The sequence below is a fragment of the Atta colombica genome, unplaced genomic scaffold, assembly GCF_001594045.1.
Source record: "Atta colombica isolate Treedump-2 unplaced genomic scaffold, Acol1.0 scaffold38, whole genome shotgun sequence".
NCBI lineage: Eukaryota > Metazoa > Arthropoda > Insecta > Hymenoptera > Formicidae > Atta > Atta colombica.
In genome coordinates this window covers 495,291-509,970 of record NW_017259490.1, presented here as the reverse complement: position 1 = coordinate 509,970, position 14,680 = coordinate 495,291, and the positions used below count along the sequence as shown (strand labels likewise).

Genomic DNA, 14,680 nt, shown 5'->3' with positions numbered 1-14,680 from the left:
GGGGGGAGAGAGAGAGAGAGAGAGAGAGAGAGAGAGAGAGAGAGAGAGAGAGAGAGTGCAGGGAGGAGAGAGCGCAAGAGGAGAATCGGGCAAACCTCTGCAAACGCGATGGACGATCCATCGTTTGCAATTAAATCAAACCAAATTACGCGCAGGAAAATGAATAATTATCGAAGATATAAGACACGAATTTGCCAGAGACCAATATATGTATATCGCTAGAGCCTTCGCAGCGACTTCCTGCAGATCAACTGGTCAAATTGAATGCCTGGACTGGAAGGGAATACACTTCTTTAAATTATGGAGAAATTATAGAATTTCGCAATAAGTTTTCGTATATTGTAATAATCACACGTCGCAGAAATAACGACGTGAGTCGTTAAAAACTTTTCAAAATCAAAGTTAGAAATAAATATTGACATAATAAATTTTTGTTTAATTCTTTAATAAACAAAGTTCACATATTATGAAATAATCTTAATTAATTGTCACTTCTCTCTAGTATCTACAAATAAATATCTACAAATTTAGCTAAATATATAAATCTAAATATAAAAATAATTATTTGACTGTCAAAATAATTATGTGGACGCTCAAACTATCAAAAGTTTACAATATTGCTCAATGTGCTTAAGTTTCTTTTATATAATTATTTCGAATAGTTCAACAAAAAATTATTTTCAGGTCTGTATAAATCAGATCTAGCTAAATTTATTAATATTTTAGTAAAATCGTTCATTAAATATAAATAATCTTCATACTAACAGTCTCTGTCAATCATTGCGAAATTGTCTCTGACAATAATGACGATACTCATCATGTCGTCAATATAATTTTGTGTCGATACGCTTCGATGACTCTAAAAAGCAGTGATCTCCTGGATATGACTAGATCTTGTGGTGAAAATTGGAAACCAAACGCCGAATGGTAAATAACTCATTTATTGGGAGGAGGGGAAAAATCGTCTCGTCTTGCGTCTCGCATCCAAGCGTTCCATTACCAATCCGTTCGTTTATTCGTTGCTCGTTTCAGCATGGGTCAGTTGCGTTACGCAACATATTAACGCACGTGTAATATGATTCGAGTTATTTCGCCCGTCGACCGACCAAAATCCGGATTGACCGTACGTAGGATCGGGCGCGCGACGGATATAATTAGAACGTGTAAAAAAATATACACACCGGTAAACCGATAATATGACGAACGGTGTACCGTCGACATACCGCCGTACTCTCCGATCCATCGATATTTGGCTTTTTATTATGGAGATGCGAAAATATACAGTGCCGTTCATAAATTGTCATATATATAATGAAAAGAGAGTTATTAATCCATTATACTTTCCTATATTTAAAATTAAAATAAAATATGAAATATGAAAAAAAATTCCTTCCATTAGCTTCTAAAATACATCATAAAATATATCATTCAAAAATTTGGAACAAATTTTTACTAAATTTTAAAAAGTAAATTTGATCAACTTTATTTATTAACATTGTAAAAAAGTACGAAAATTTGTATTGTTTTGTAAATTTTATTCCTAGTTTTATTCAAATAGTAAACGTTCAAAAATTAGTATTTTGAATAAAATAATTATCTACAAAGAATCGTGTTTTAATCTAAAAAAATACAGAGTGCTCCAAATTTTTAAGTAGTGTATACTAAAATTTTCTCATCTTTCGTTAAAAGCACATTAAAAATCTTAAATTTTGCAATACAAATATAATATAATAAATCGGACACTCAAAATGAAAATCAACTAACTTTAAATTTTAAAATACATTGTGTATCGCATTTCTAATTTTAAATGTAAAAGAATAAAAAAAAAATATAATGTTTTATTTTTCTTGATGACTATATTCCTTCCATATATTCGCAATCACAAATTTACGTGAATGGCAGTATGTATCTACTGTATGAAATGTAATTAAAACCGGACAAACATTACATTATTGGAATGCAATATTATTAAAAATTATGATAACAATATGAGATACACTAGCTGTAATATTATTTCTGACATGTACACGCCATATGGTAGCGGATTTTATTACAATTTCAGAAAAATACTTCCTACAAAAGAAACGTACATTTTATATATATATATATATATGATCATTTCTGCGATAACAAATCTAACGTGCAACGAATAATCAAACAGAACAAATTTACATAATAGAGATTGAAAAATAATCATTGTGATAAAGACGCATTTATTCAGTAAAATCAAGTAAAATCAATATTTCAGAGTTGAAAACTCGTTATAATCACGTGAATCGTCAGAGAGAGGATTTTATGTGATGCAAAGAAAAGAAGAATAAAACACCGCAATCCGAGAATATCTTTCTGAGTAAAGATACATTAAGAGATCAAAAGGAATAAGATGCAAAGATGAGATCATAGGATGAGTAAAATGCAAAGAAATCTACGTACTCGCGGCCAGAACCCGAAATTTTACGAGCGTCCATGAACTCGATGTGAAGCTGAATAAGCGTGAGATGCTGGAGATGCACCAGACGCGGGACAAATCGGACAGCTGTCGGAATGAACACGCGCCGAGATCATACTTCGACAAAAATTTCTGACAAAGTAATCATCCGTTGGAAAACCAGGAGACTTTAATTCGGATGTACATACAGCTTGGAATAATTCGGGTCGAGTAACATTTTAAAAATGAAAAAAAGATACTAGAGAAAAAAGTAATTTTGTAATCAAGAGTGTTTCGAGTTTCTTCCTTCTCTAATTTTTCTTCAGCTTTTGCAATGTTTTTCGATTTATTTTAATTAAATCTCTAATTTATGATACTATATAGTTCCATTTCTTTTTAAAAAAGAATGTATAATTATGCTAATGTTGTAATATTTTAATTCTAATATTTATTTAGTTATTTCGACGATCGAACTTAATAAATTAAAATTGATATAAGGTAAAACTGCATATAAATATAAATTCCGCTAAAATTCGTATTCGGCTTACAATTAGTCAACCATCCCTACCAGCCAGCCCTACAAGCCAAAGTCAATAGGTAATATTGCCTGTTTAGAACGAGCCAGCCGACCGTGGAGAATGCTCTCCTCATTCAAAATGAAGCGCTGGGCCACCCTCTGCATGCATTTCCGTTCCTCTTTTCGTTCGATCGCCGTGTTTGTTGTAATCCGCAAATTTTATCTAATTATGATAAATATGTAAATATTATAAAGTAATAGCGTTGATTCTTATACCTAATAAAATTGGTCGATTTGATAGAAAGAGACTAATGAAAGAATAAAAGAATAGATTATTTTCATTTACGTATATGATAGCAACGACTGATTATTTAGAAACAATATAATTTATTTTAAAAAATGACAGATTTGTATTCTACACAAATTCAGCATGCTAATGTCTCATCATCTTCAATAAATTTAATTAAATTAAATTTAAAAAAATAAAATTTTACGCTGCATTTGCGAATATATATATATTAGCAATGTGATAAACACGCATATTATGAATATTTCTACGTATATAACAATATAATAAATCAATATTAATCATCATTGAAATATGTAATAATTGAAATAAAAATAAAATATGAAGATAAATAAATATAATCAATCTTTATAAAAAAATTTCAAAGAAAAAAATGACAATATTCTCAAGTATTCTAAGAACGTTAGTAAAATTTTATTATAGCAAATTATAGTGATATATTCTTATTATTATTTTTATAATTTTAGAAAGTAGCTAACAAAAAATTCAATTATTTATAAGTAATAAATTTTACAAAATTTTACAAAAAGAAAAAGCTTAAATTTAACAATTTAAGTCCAATTATATTATTTATCGTCATTAATCTGATTCTAAAATTATTTATTTTATATATGCACAAATTTTTGTGCTTAAACATTTTTAATAAAAATCTATTACATCTTCTCATTCTAATTTGATAAATATATATTTATTTTGATAAAAGTGATAAAAGTCGATGTGTGTGTTATATTTCACGCTCCCATAACATTCATTTCTTACAAAATGTATAAAGTTCTGCGGTGAAAAATATTGCTTAAGTGCAAGCGGCTTAAGTAGCATATTGCATTTTTTAGTGGCGCATCTCAACCGAGTTTTTAGGCGAAGGCAAGGTTTCTTAAAAGCGCCCATTGTTAACGGGGTTAAACATTAATCTGGCTCCAGGGTAGGCGCTCAATTGGAAAATTTCTCAGCGAGGTGGAAAGTCGCGGACAGAAGACCAGTCCTCTGTTTCCCGTCACCTCATCTTGGAGGGCTTCTCACCGCACTCGACGGATGGAACTTCTTCGAGGACAAGTGATTCGTCTCTGCTCTTTCTTGCGCCTCTCTCCCATACTTGCGTGAGCACACAGTCTCATTTTCAACATACAGCCTTTCTAAAACGAAGACCGCGAAAATGGGGAGAGAGACGCGGAGAAGCGTCTCGCTGAAATTAGAGTAGGACCTCCCCTAGATCTGAAGAGCCCTGGTTCAGCGCACTCATCAACGATGCGACTTCTTCAATTTTCTTCAGCTTTCCTCTACTCTGTGATTTTGCCCATCCCTTACTCCCTTTCCCATCAATTCTATAACCTGCGTTCGTTTCCTATTTTTGTCTATCAATCGCGGTATTACATTGCTCTCCAAATATACTCCAGTAATAAAGTAACTAATTGCTGTAATATTCTCCGCAGAATCGATAATAGTTTCGAACATAATCTTCAATAAGCCATCTCGCAACATATATAGATAGCAATAAGTTACGTTGCGCCGAATTATTACTCGTGATAAACCCATGTGCATTGTACTGAGTTATATAGATACGAATATATTTTGCTGTATGTTATACGCCGTGAGCAATATACTTTGGAATGAACTAATCTAGTATATCGTGGATGTTGTTTGTGATTAGATATTGTTTCACACATATTCTGCATTACTATCTTACTTCAATACAACCCGCGATATATTACATTACGCGCAATATTACGAACAATGTAGGTACTGAAGTAGGTATACTGAATACACCTTAGGTTTAGATCATAATACGTTCAATATAATTTGTTGTAAATTATGTTCGTATTTTGCGTTAAATTGTCTCTTTAAAATATATAATACAACAAAGAATATATTTTGAAATCAGATATAATAGCACGAACCGTGAATATTCTTATTAACATTTCGAATACATCTTGCTTTAAGTTATTTTGTTTTAATATAGTTTACTATAAGATTATTTATCAGAATATTTCTGATATATATTGGCACTTAAGAAAAAGATAATTATTATATCTCAAATTCATGCGCAATAAATTACACTATTCTAAATATATTTTACGATTAACCATTTCATTTCAAATATATATATATATATAATGATACTTTTTCCTGAATAAAATTTTTACAAACTTAATATAAAAATATTTGTAAAAAATAATTTCATCGCTATAAAAAAAATCATCCTACAAAATATATTTTGTAACAAATTATTTCAATAACCAATATCGCTTCGAATGGAAACCACGACGAAATTACCTACGGTAGAATAGTTCTCGCGATTTTCGCACGAACATAATTTGCAAAAAAATTACCATTCTCTAAATAAACATTTATTGCAATCGGCTATCTCACTCCAGCGTACTATTATGCTCCGAATTATCTTGCCGCGACTCGCGAGTATAACCTGTGCAATAAACAACTTCAGTTGAAACATATTTCGCGCATATATATCACGAATACGATCGGTGGAGCGGAAATGGAAGCGCAATTAATAGAACGGTTGGAAATATTCATTGATATGAATTCCTCGTTATACCGCGCATTAATTCTTGCCGCTTCTCTTGAAGAGAAGGGCAAAGGCAAAGGGAGGACAGACGAGAGGAAACCAAGACGTCACGAGAGGACGATGCGGCTGCCGATGCACTCGTAGCGAATGACTGGGCTCTCCAAGATGTTGACGTTTAAGCGCCTACTTGAAGAGGTGGTCTTCTTCAACGGAATCGTGTCGCGTTCTTCAATCTTTCACGGAAGCACCAGACTATAACGATCTTTTCGTCGAATGCGCGCTGCACCGTTTTCTATCTCATGAATACTATGTTTTGCAACAACATCCGCGATTAAGTTCATCATGGTAGATTAAAATAATTTTATCTCGATTTTAGTTCTGTCACAATTTATCTCAATAGTGTTTGAATTTATATTTACTTTATTTTTATTTTATTTTTATTTATTTATTTTATTATTTATATTATCACTACGCTCTGATAATAATATGATAAATGTCTTTCTCTCACTTTAAAAGGGAGAGAGAGTCTCGCGCTTAAAGTCAAAATAACGTTGGTGCAATCGGATCTAAATGATACATATTATTACGAACTATATTGTAAAGTATGAATTTAAATAATTCTTTTTTAATATATAACTTTGATTTCTGAAGCCGTTTTGTCCATAAAAAAGTATCCTACTTTGTAAAAATTATAACTATAAATAAGATATGTGAAAACAATTATACCCATTCAAATTTTATCTGCGTAAGTTCTTTTCTTTTTCGTTCCTATTACTAATAGCAGTATTTTTAATAATAAATATTTAATAAAAATGCAATTTGTTAATGATAAAATCATAATATATACATGTGTTATAATCTAGGAAGATCTATTTATTTATATAATGTCTATTTACACGCCAAATATATACGTTATATAAATTCGAATATTACGATTTGTAATTGTAGCAATTATAACTACACTCTGTATATATAATTGTGCAATACAGTTATATCGAATATTCCAAGAATCGTTGAAAAAAGCAGATAATACAAATGATGATTCCAAAATCGATCTTAATGGAACGAAAAAAATACATAAATCAAATTATATTATGCAATATTAAAATCAATGATATTTTATCGAATTTTATAAGAAAGTAGTTCTATGTTGGATAGAAAAATAGGACGTACTATTTCACATACTTCAAATTATCAGAATTATCAATATGAATTTATCATTATAGCTTTCAAATTTTACACAACATAAATTACATACATACGTAATTAACTCTTATATTAGTATTCACAATTCAAGGGATATTCAAGAAATATTTTCTTCAATTACCTCGTGAAAATTTGTTTATAATAAATGTTTTTCACAGCCTTACATAATTTTAAGTAACATATTCTCATTTTTCGAATTTTTATTTTCAAAATGAAACAAAGATCGTTCAATTACATTAATTTTAAGCAATGTTATAGATATTACTTTAATGTATACTGGAGGCACGAATACCGATTATGAAAAAAAGGACAATTTCTTAAAGACATTTTCTTAAAATTTCAATCTAGAGTCACAATTAATACAAATTAAAAAGATAAATCCTTGACTCACCGGAACTCGTGAATTGGATGTGACAGAAAATGGAGCTCCTCAGCAACATACATGACCGATCATTAAATCGTCCTCCTCCTTCCACGACATCGTTCCATGCAAGTGCATCGCTAAAAGTCACTCGACCGCTCTCATGCCGACTGCACAACACATTCGCGAATTCACGATTGCAGGCTACGGGATTCCGCAAGATTACCGGGAGCGCGTGCGATCCTCGGCGTCCGAACGGCGGGATATTCGAATCTTGAACGACTTTACGACAACGCGCGGCTCACTTCGCGCCGTTTGTGAGTTGCGCTCGCCTGGCGCGCCACGACGCGCCGAAATAATTCGACGCGTCGCCCCGAAATAATTTCAAACTCTCAAATTCGCGGTAAAAAAAAAACTAACGGCTCTCGCGAACGAAATGACCGCGGAAAAATTCGGGTGCCGACTACCCTTTGATCTTCGATACACGTCGCTTGATCGTTCCGTTATTAGAAAGAGCCAAGGTTAAAGGAATACGTTAATTCACCGACGCGAATCTGAATCCGTTACGCCGCGCCGCGACATGGGACATGATTCAGGCGAAGATTAAATGCACGTCTGGCGACTCGTCAAGTTGTCAGTGCGCCACGAAAGTGGCGCGTGTAACGTACGCGACACAAAGAAATGGACGTCACTAGAGCGTCACACGAGTTCTCAATGAAAACACTGAAATCACCGTACCTTGTTCTCGCGTCGCCGATGATAATGCGTTTCCGAGCACGATGACGGTGCGGCGCGGCGGTTTTCTTTCTCATCAAGACTCAGAGTCACTGCAACTTCACGTGTATCGCGAAGTTGCTCGGATGAAAAGCGAAAAATCACATGACACACTCTAGAGTGGCAAACTTCTCGATACACGATGAGGAAGGATATTCGGTTTCTCGTGCACTCGTGTATTTGAGAAGCGATATATATCGACGTCGTCAAGCAATCGCGAGGTCCGAGCGCGCAGTGCCGTGTTGATCGCGGTTTCGCGGGCTTCTCCCTCTCTTTCACCTCCACTGGTACGTACATACGAGATATACACTGATGCGCGCGTTCCGGCGGCTGCGCGTGCACTGCCTTGTGTTCAGTTCCCGTTCTGATACTCCCCCACCCCCCACCCCCACTCCCACTACCTTCACCCGGGCCGGCCGGCCGGCCGCGGAAGCGAGTTAGCGAGCGCGTACGGGACCCTATTCTCCATCTCCCTTTCCTCGACCACGTTGTTTATCTCTCGCTCTTCGTCTGGCTTATATACGGCGGCGTAACCGTCTCCGTTTTCCATAGCTTCCTTTTTCCCCCTCGCTCTACAGCCGACCACGAGTCTGTATCATGTGCATGCGTCCTCGCAACGTTCCGGAATCCACCAGCCCCTTCGCAACGGTGCACAAACAGCGCTCGAAGAGGATACATGTCTGGGCATTTTCGAAAGCGGTCAATTTCCTTTAAAAAGTCTGCAAATCACACACTCGCTGGAGAAAAATCAGTGGAGTATCTCTTTTTGAGAAACGAATTTCATAAAATTTATATAATATCAATAATGTAAATTTAATACTGAATTATGAGAGATATTTAATAACAATAGTAAATATAACAATAAATTGACGGGCGATTGAGAGCTAGAAATAGGCGCAGTTATTAAATGCGTATAATTGACAAAAGTATATATTCTAAAAAAGATTTTACATTAATTTCGCAAGAAATTTCGCAAAAATTAATATCAAATATTTCGGTTTCATTCGAGCCATCATCAGCAATGTCAAACAATGGATGTAAGCATTATTCGCATCTTCATATTATAATATCAAATTGTACAATTTGAGTTATTTTTATAATATTTTAATAATTTCTATAATTTCTATAAGACACCACTGTCAAAGTGACGACATGTTGAGAAGAAGCAGTGGAATAACAATGGAATAAATAATTCAAGAAAATGCATTAAGAATTCGAATTTAGCTTATTATTTACTGAGTGCATACGTTAATATGGACGTTGTTTACTTTGAAATTAATTATAAAATGGATCGTTTTATGTTTTGAGTTACTATTGCTCTTTCGATATGTAAGAATATATATTCTTTTCAACATCATGCTCGTCACTGCTAATATCTACAATGTTTTATAATTCATTCGAAAATGTTGTGATTCGATTTATCTCGCTCACAACACTCCTGGAGTCATTTTATTCTTGTTGTTTGTCAAATCTTAAACAAAGACACTCACACGTGTATATGTATATACGAAGGATTTGAAATTCGCAACGTCAACTTCACACCGACGTGCAAACGGTAATTAACTCCCTATGATGTTAGCTAACACAGATTATATATGTTCCGAGTATCATCAAACAATGACCAATTGTCATAAAATAGCATAATTAATCAGAAAATTTATTCGTGTCTCTCAATTCCAAATTATATTGCACGCTTCGAACGTACAAATAACATGCATTAGCGTATGTTAAGATCGTTTTTAGAAATTGGAGTGAAATAAGGTAACTAATATTGAGCAATACGACTGATCACGATCGCGTATTAATTAATTGATGCAACGGAAAATTTGTGAAAATTCAAAACATCAACTGCGTGGAATTCTCTCGTGAAAAGAAAATCATACAAAAAAACCATCAAATAGTCTCACCAAAAATGTATATTATGGCAAAATGCTATAAAACTAATGCAAAGTCATCGCGTAAGTCAGGCAATTAACATTATAAACATTATAAACAGGCAGATGTGCAAATCTGTATACAGAGAGAAAAATATTTGGTATTTGTGACTAGTTGCACGTAACAAAATTATTATATATCAATTAGATGTGACCATAAAAAATTATGATTACAAAATCCATTTGTATGATTATTACTATAATATTAGTAATAATAACCTTATGTGTATAATTCTCTCAAATATGGAAATTCTCTCAATGAAAAAATTGTATTATAAATTATAATAATATGAACTACTAATATAGTAAAATTTTAAGATGTGAATAGTAAATAAAAAATAATCATTTTAATCTTAAGAAATTTTAGCCATTGATCGAACACATTGCATAATATTAAACTCTGGTGATACTTGAACTTTTAATCAAAAAGACTTTCATTGTAGTGTTTTGAATCTTGATATTAGCTATGAGAATAATGAATAAATAGTTCAGGTTTTTCGTTCAAAATTTTAAAGTTGGGCTTGAGAACTCCTCCATTCTTACACTCAAAGCGAAACAAGTCTCGTCGTTCAAACCGTACAACTTTTGTATAAAATATTCTTCTCAAAAATGTTTTCTTTATTCAACTGTATACGGACTCTCGATCCATCTTGTATAACATTCCTGAGTACTTTATAGTCGTCTTAATAATTAAAAAAAAAAACGGTATTTTTGACGCATTGATATTTTGCGAATTGATGTGTTTGCGAATTATGGGAACACACAAATCTTTCTCCACTGGCATTAAAAAGAATATCGAAAGAAAAATTTCAAAATTGCGCTACGAAGACAAGAAATGACGATAGAATGCTTAACGTTACGTACGTACGATAACGATTTACGTACGCGCGAAGGGCCTGCTACGTGATCTTCAGATTTCCCGCTCGAATATCATTGAGCCTCCCTCTCTGATCTCTTATGCCCAGACGTTTCTCCATATACACGTTTTACGCATACACCCGCGCGGAAAAACATGAGCCCTGTCTCGTCACGTCAACGACGTAAGACACGCTTTGCAAACGACCAAGAATCCCATATAAAATAAATTCCACACTCACGCGTGACTCTAGCAATCCTATCGTATTCTTCATTTTATTTTATTCCCGAACGTGGTAGATTACTTTTTCGACAATTAATTTAACCATGTTACATTATTGGACGTTCATCATCGAGAGGTATACTCAAATATTTTATAATTATAAACGTGAAATCAGTGCTAGGATATACGTTCCGTTAAATCTACGACAAATAAGCGCGTTATCTCCTGTTTAATATTTTGTACAATGTTACGATATTTGACAACAAACATTTAGAAATTTTGGAAGATTTCATTTTATTATGTATGTGAAAAGAATGATTTTGCTCAAGTATCTAAAACTTTAACTAGACGGATCTAAAAATAAAGAGGACATTAAAAATAAGCTGACCTTTTTCAATCAAAAAGTTACAAGTCCAAAGAATAGTGTTTTTTTTTTGTAGATTTTAATTTACTTCCCTATGTGTAGTTCTTATAATATTGTATAACAGAAATAAGATGTTATTTATTTCTTACACTTTTTTTGTTAATAACTATTTAACGGACGAGCGACGGTTAGAATCTTTTAAAGATCATGATCTTGACAACATATGTCAATGCTATCACCTCCCTCCCAATTGAAATATTTATCACTTTACTATCACATCTAGGAAATCGTCTTATTATATTTAAAAAATTTTCTTTTACAAAGTAAAAAAACTATTTCTTTTTAAGCCTAAAAAATCAGCCTTTTCTTAACATTCTTCTTTGGATTATCAAACTAATTACAGTAATGTAAAATGCTCAAACTAATTGCTAGAATGTCAAAACTTTTTACAGGATCTTTTCGTATATTAACTTTTGCTCCCATGCGAGCAATAAGAACTTTGAATAGCAATCGTTCCGCAGGCATATATCCACATTAGTAATGCGCCGTTGTGGAAATTGTGAAACGTATAATATCAAACCTGAGCGACGCAGCGCGGCGACGCGTTAATCCCAGAAGAAATCCGTCCGTAATCGAAGAAGACAATGTGTAGGCTTTAAAGGAGTCAACGGGGTTTGCGATACGCATATATATTATGCGGGATTGAGTATCGGAGAGTAGCTCGGATATGTACCTAAGTATATATTGAGTATCGAACGTGCCCTTGAGGGGTAGTACACGGCCGAACGAGAGGCGGAGGCCAAAGACGAGAACGAAACGGAGGAAAAGAGAGAATCGCAGAGATGGAGAAGGAAGGAAAAAGCGATCGAGATTGAATTATGGCTCGCGGCTTAAACGCCGGATTCAAATCGATCTCATATATCACATTATCTGACACCTTTATTCTCCTTTCTGCGGTCGCATCTCGCCCCTGTTCCCAGGACACCCTATTGTTTTCTTCTGTCTCTGTCTCTTCATCTTTCTCTTACTCTCGCTCTCTCATTCTCTTGTTATTTATCTCACGTGCAATTAGATATGAGTTGCTGCGTTATGTACAGAATAATATCTTAACCATAAGAGACGTATTTAGTTCCTACTGCATATGGGATGATTTTACAGGCAATTATAGTACCTTTTAATATCAATTTCAATAAATCTTTTAATTTGATTAGTTAACAAATTTTTTTTATTTCTTACATATATTTTTGCATGTACTTCTTTTTACGTTACGTCTTACAGATTATCGCTACGTTGATAGAAAAATGAAACATCTAAAAAATTAATAACTTTTCAGTACAGCATTTTAAACATTTTTTCTAAATTGGAACAAAGTTTTAATTAAGTTAGTGAATATGCATAACTTTACTCTTTCTTTCCATGTTATACTTTCAATTATGAATATTCATTAAAATTATATTTTATAAAGTTTAAGTTTAAAATTCGCCAACACTGCAACTCTGTAGAACTATAGAATCGTACAACTTCATTCCTTACCAGAGTTGTGACATGAGTAATGACGTACCAGAGTTTTTCCATATAAATAATATATTGACATTATAATAAATAATGTACTGACAAATATGTTTTTCCACAAAAATATATTATAGCCTTTATGGTCAGTTTTATTTAATAAATTATCTCAAAAAGAATAATTTTCTGTTATTTCTTGTGTTACTTTTTTATCAATTTTGTAATATTATGTACTTCAGATTCCGTTTAAGACAAAAGAATTAACTAATCGGAGTGCAGTTTGTTTGAAATAGAAATTGTAAAATTCATATTCATACACACGCAAATATTATTAAAATGCGCTTTGATTGATCTTCTTCACTTAAAAATAATTGCAAACAAAGATGATCGTGATCATGCTTTATATTATTTACAAATTTAAATGTAAACTCGCGAGATTATTTTCTTTCATGTAAATTTTTCAACCTATCATTTATTAATCAGAAAATTCGATTCAAGCAACAGCGATAAATCAGTCGGGCGTGAAAAGTCTTGCACATCGTGTTGCATTTCTATTGCAAAGTTTCAGAATTGCGAGCAAAAATATAGATCCGGGAAACGAATTGTCATCATATATCGAAGCTCGCAATTTCGTACTCATCTCAGTGAACAAAAACAAAAAGTTCGCCGGATAAAAATATCATTCGGTATCTGTCAAATATAAAGCGCAACAAATGTCTTTTCCGCCATCTGCGTAACAGGCAAATTCAAAATTGTCAAGCCAGGATAAGTTTGCATTCTAGAACAGTAATAAACCGTAGTAATGATACAATATTATTTTTATATAACGTAATTTTGGGATTGCAGGAATAAAGATAAGAAGAGAATCCGCTAATTAAAATCTCTGTTTTAATGATACATACTTCGGTAAACGCAGCTTATCTTTTATACATAATTTCTCGGAACGCCTGTTGAATTATTCAAGAGTATTGCTTTCGTTGCATGCGTCAATCGTAAATCATAAGGCGCTGCGATGAAAAGAACTACAGTAGCTTGCTTTTATTTACGTTTCCATTCGTCGGCAATTATCTCGGCAATTATCTAATACTTGAAAAGTCGAGATATCATCAAAACGGCGCCATAAATTCAACATAATCGCAAGCGCATGCTTTTGCCAACGAGCGAAACCTATTTTTCTACGCCGGATACAGGAAAGAAGAATTCGCTATTACGTTGCAGCGGCCACCTTTCATCCCTTCCGCGCGATAATTTTCCCGTGTTTACGGTCCGCGAAACATCCATTTTTCTTTGCCACCGGCCACAAAAAAAAGGAAGGTTCATATTACAAGAATACGGGAAAGACTGAGACAGAAAACTAAAGAGAAAAAGGTATGAGATTGGAAACATCATTGAATCGCACAATATCCGCACAATATGCGCTTCTCTGCAAGCGCTTCTGCATTCGCGATGCGTGTGCGAATCGGATCGAATTACGTTAATCAGCCGGCTTCGAGCTTATCGGAAACGATTGATGAAACTTGCCGTGAAACACATTCGATTTGCTTCCATGAAATTCTGTCTTATTTTATGAGGTGACGCCCAAAAAACTATATGACTAATTAATGTCTATTTCAACCAGTATAAATTACTTTAATTTTAGTTTCATATTTATTTGTTATCTTTTTCTAAATCTTAAACAGGT

General features: G+C 33.4%; 1 protein-coding gene across 1 annotated transcript in view; it reads right to left on the bottom strand.

Annotated features, from left to right (window-relative positions):
• The window catches only part of LOC108690837, a 147,491-nt gene extending 140,072 nt beyond the window's left edge, over positions 1-7,419 (bottom strand). The window contains exon 1 of the mRNA XM_018198349.1: positions 7,371-7,419. The gene's annotated coding sequence lies outside the window, so the exon portion shown is untranslated. The remainder of the gene's footprint in view (positions 1-7,370) is intronic.
• Between the last annotated feature and the right edge of the window lie 7,261 nt (positions 7,420-14,680).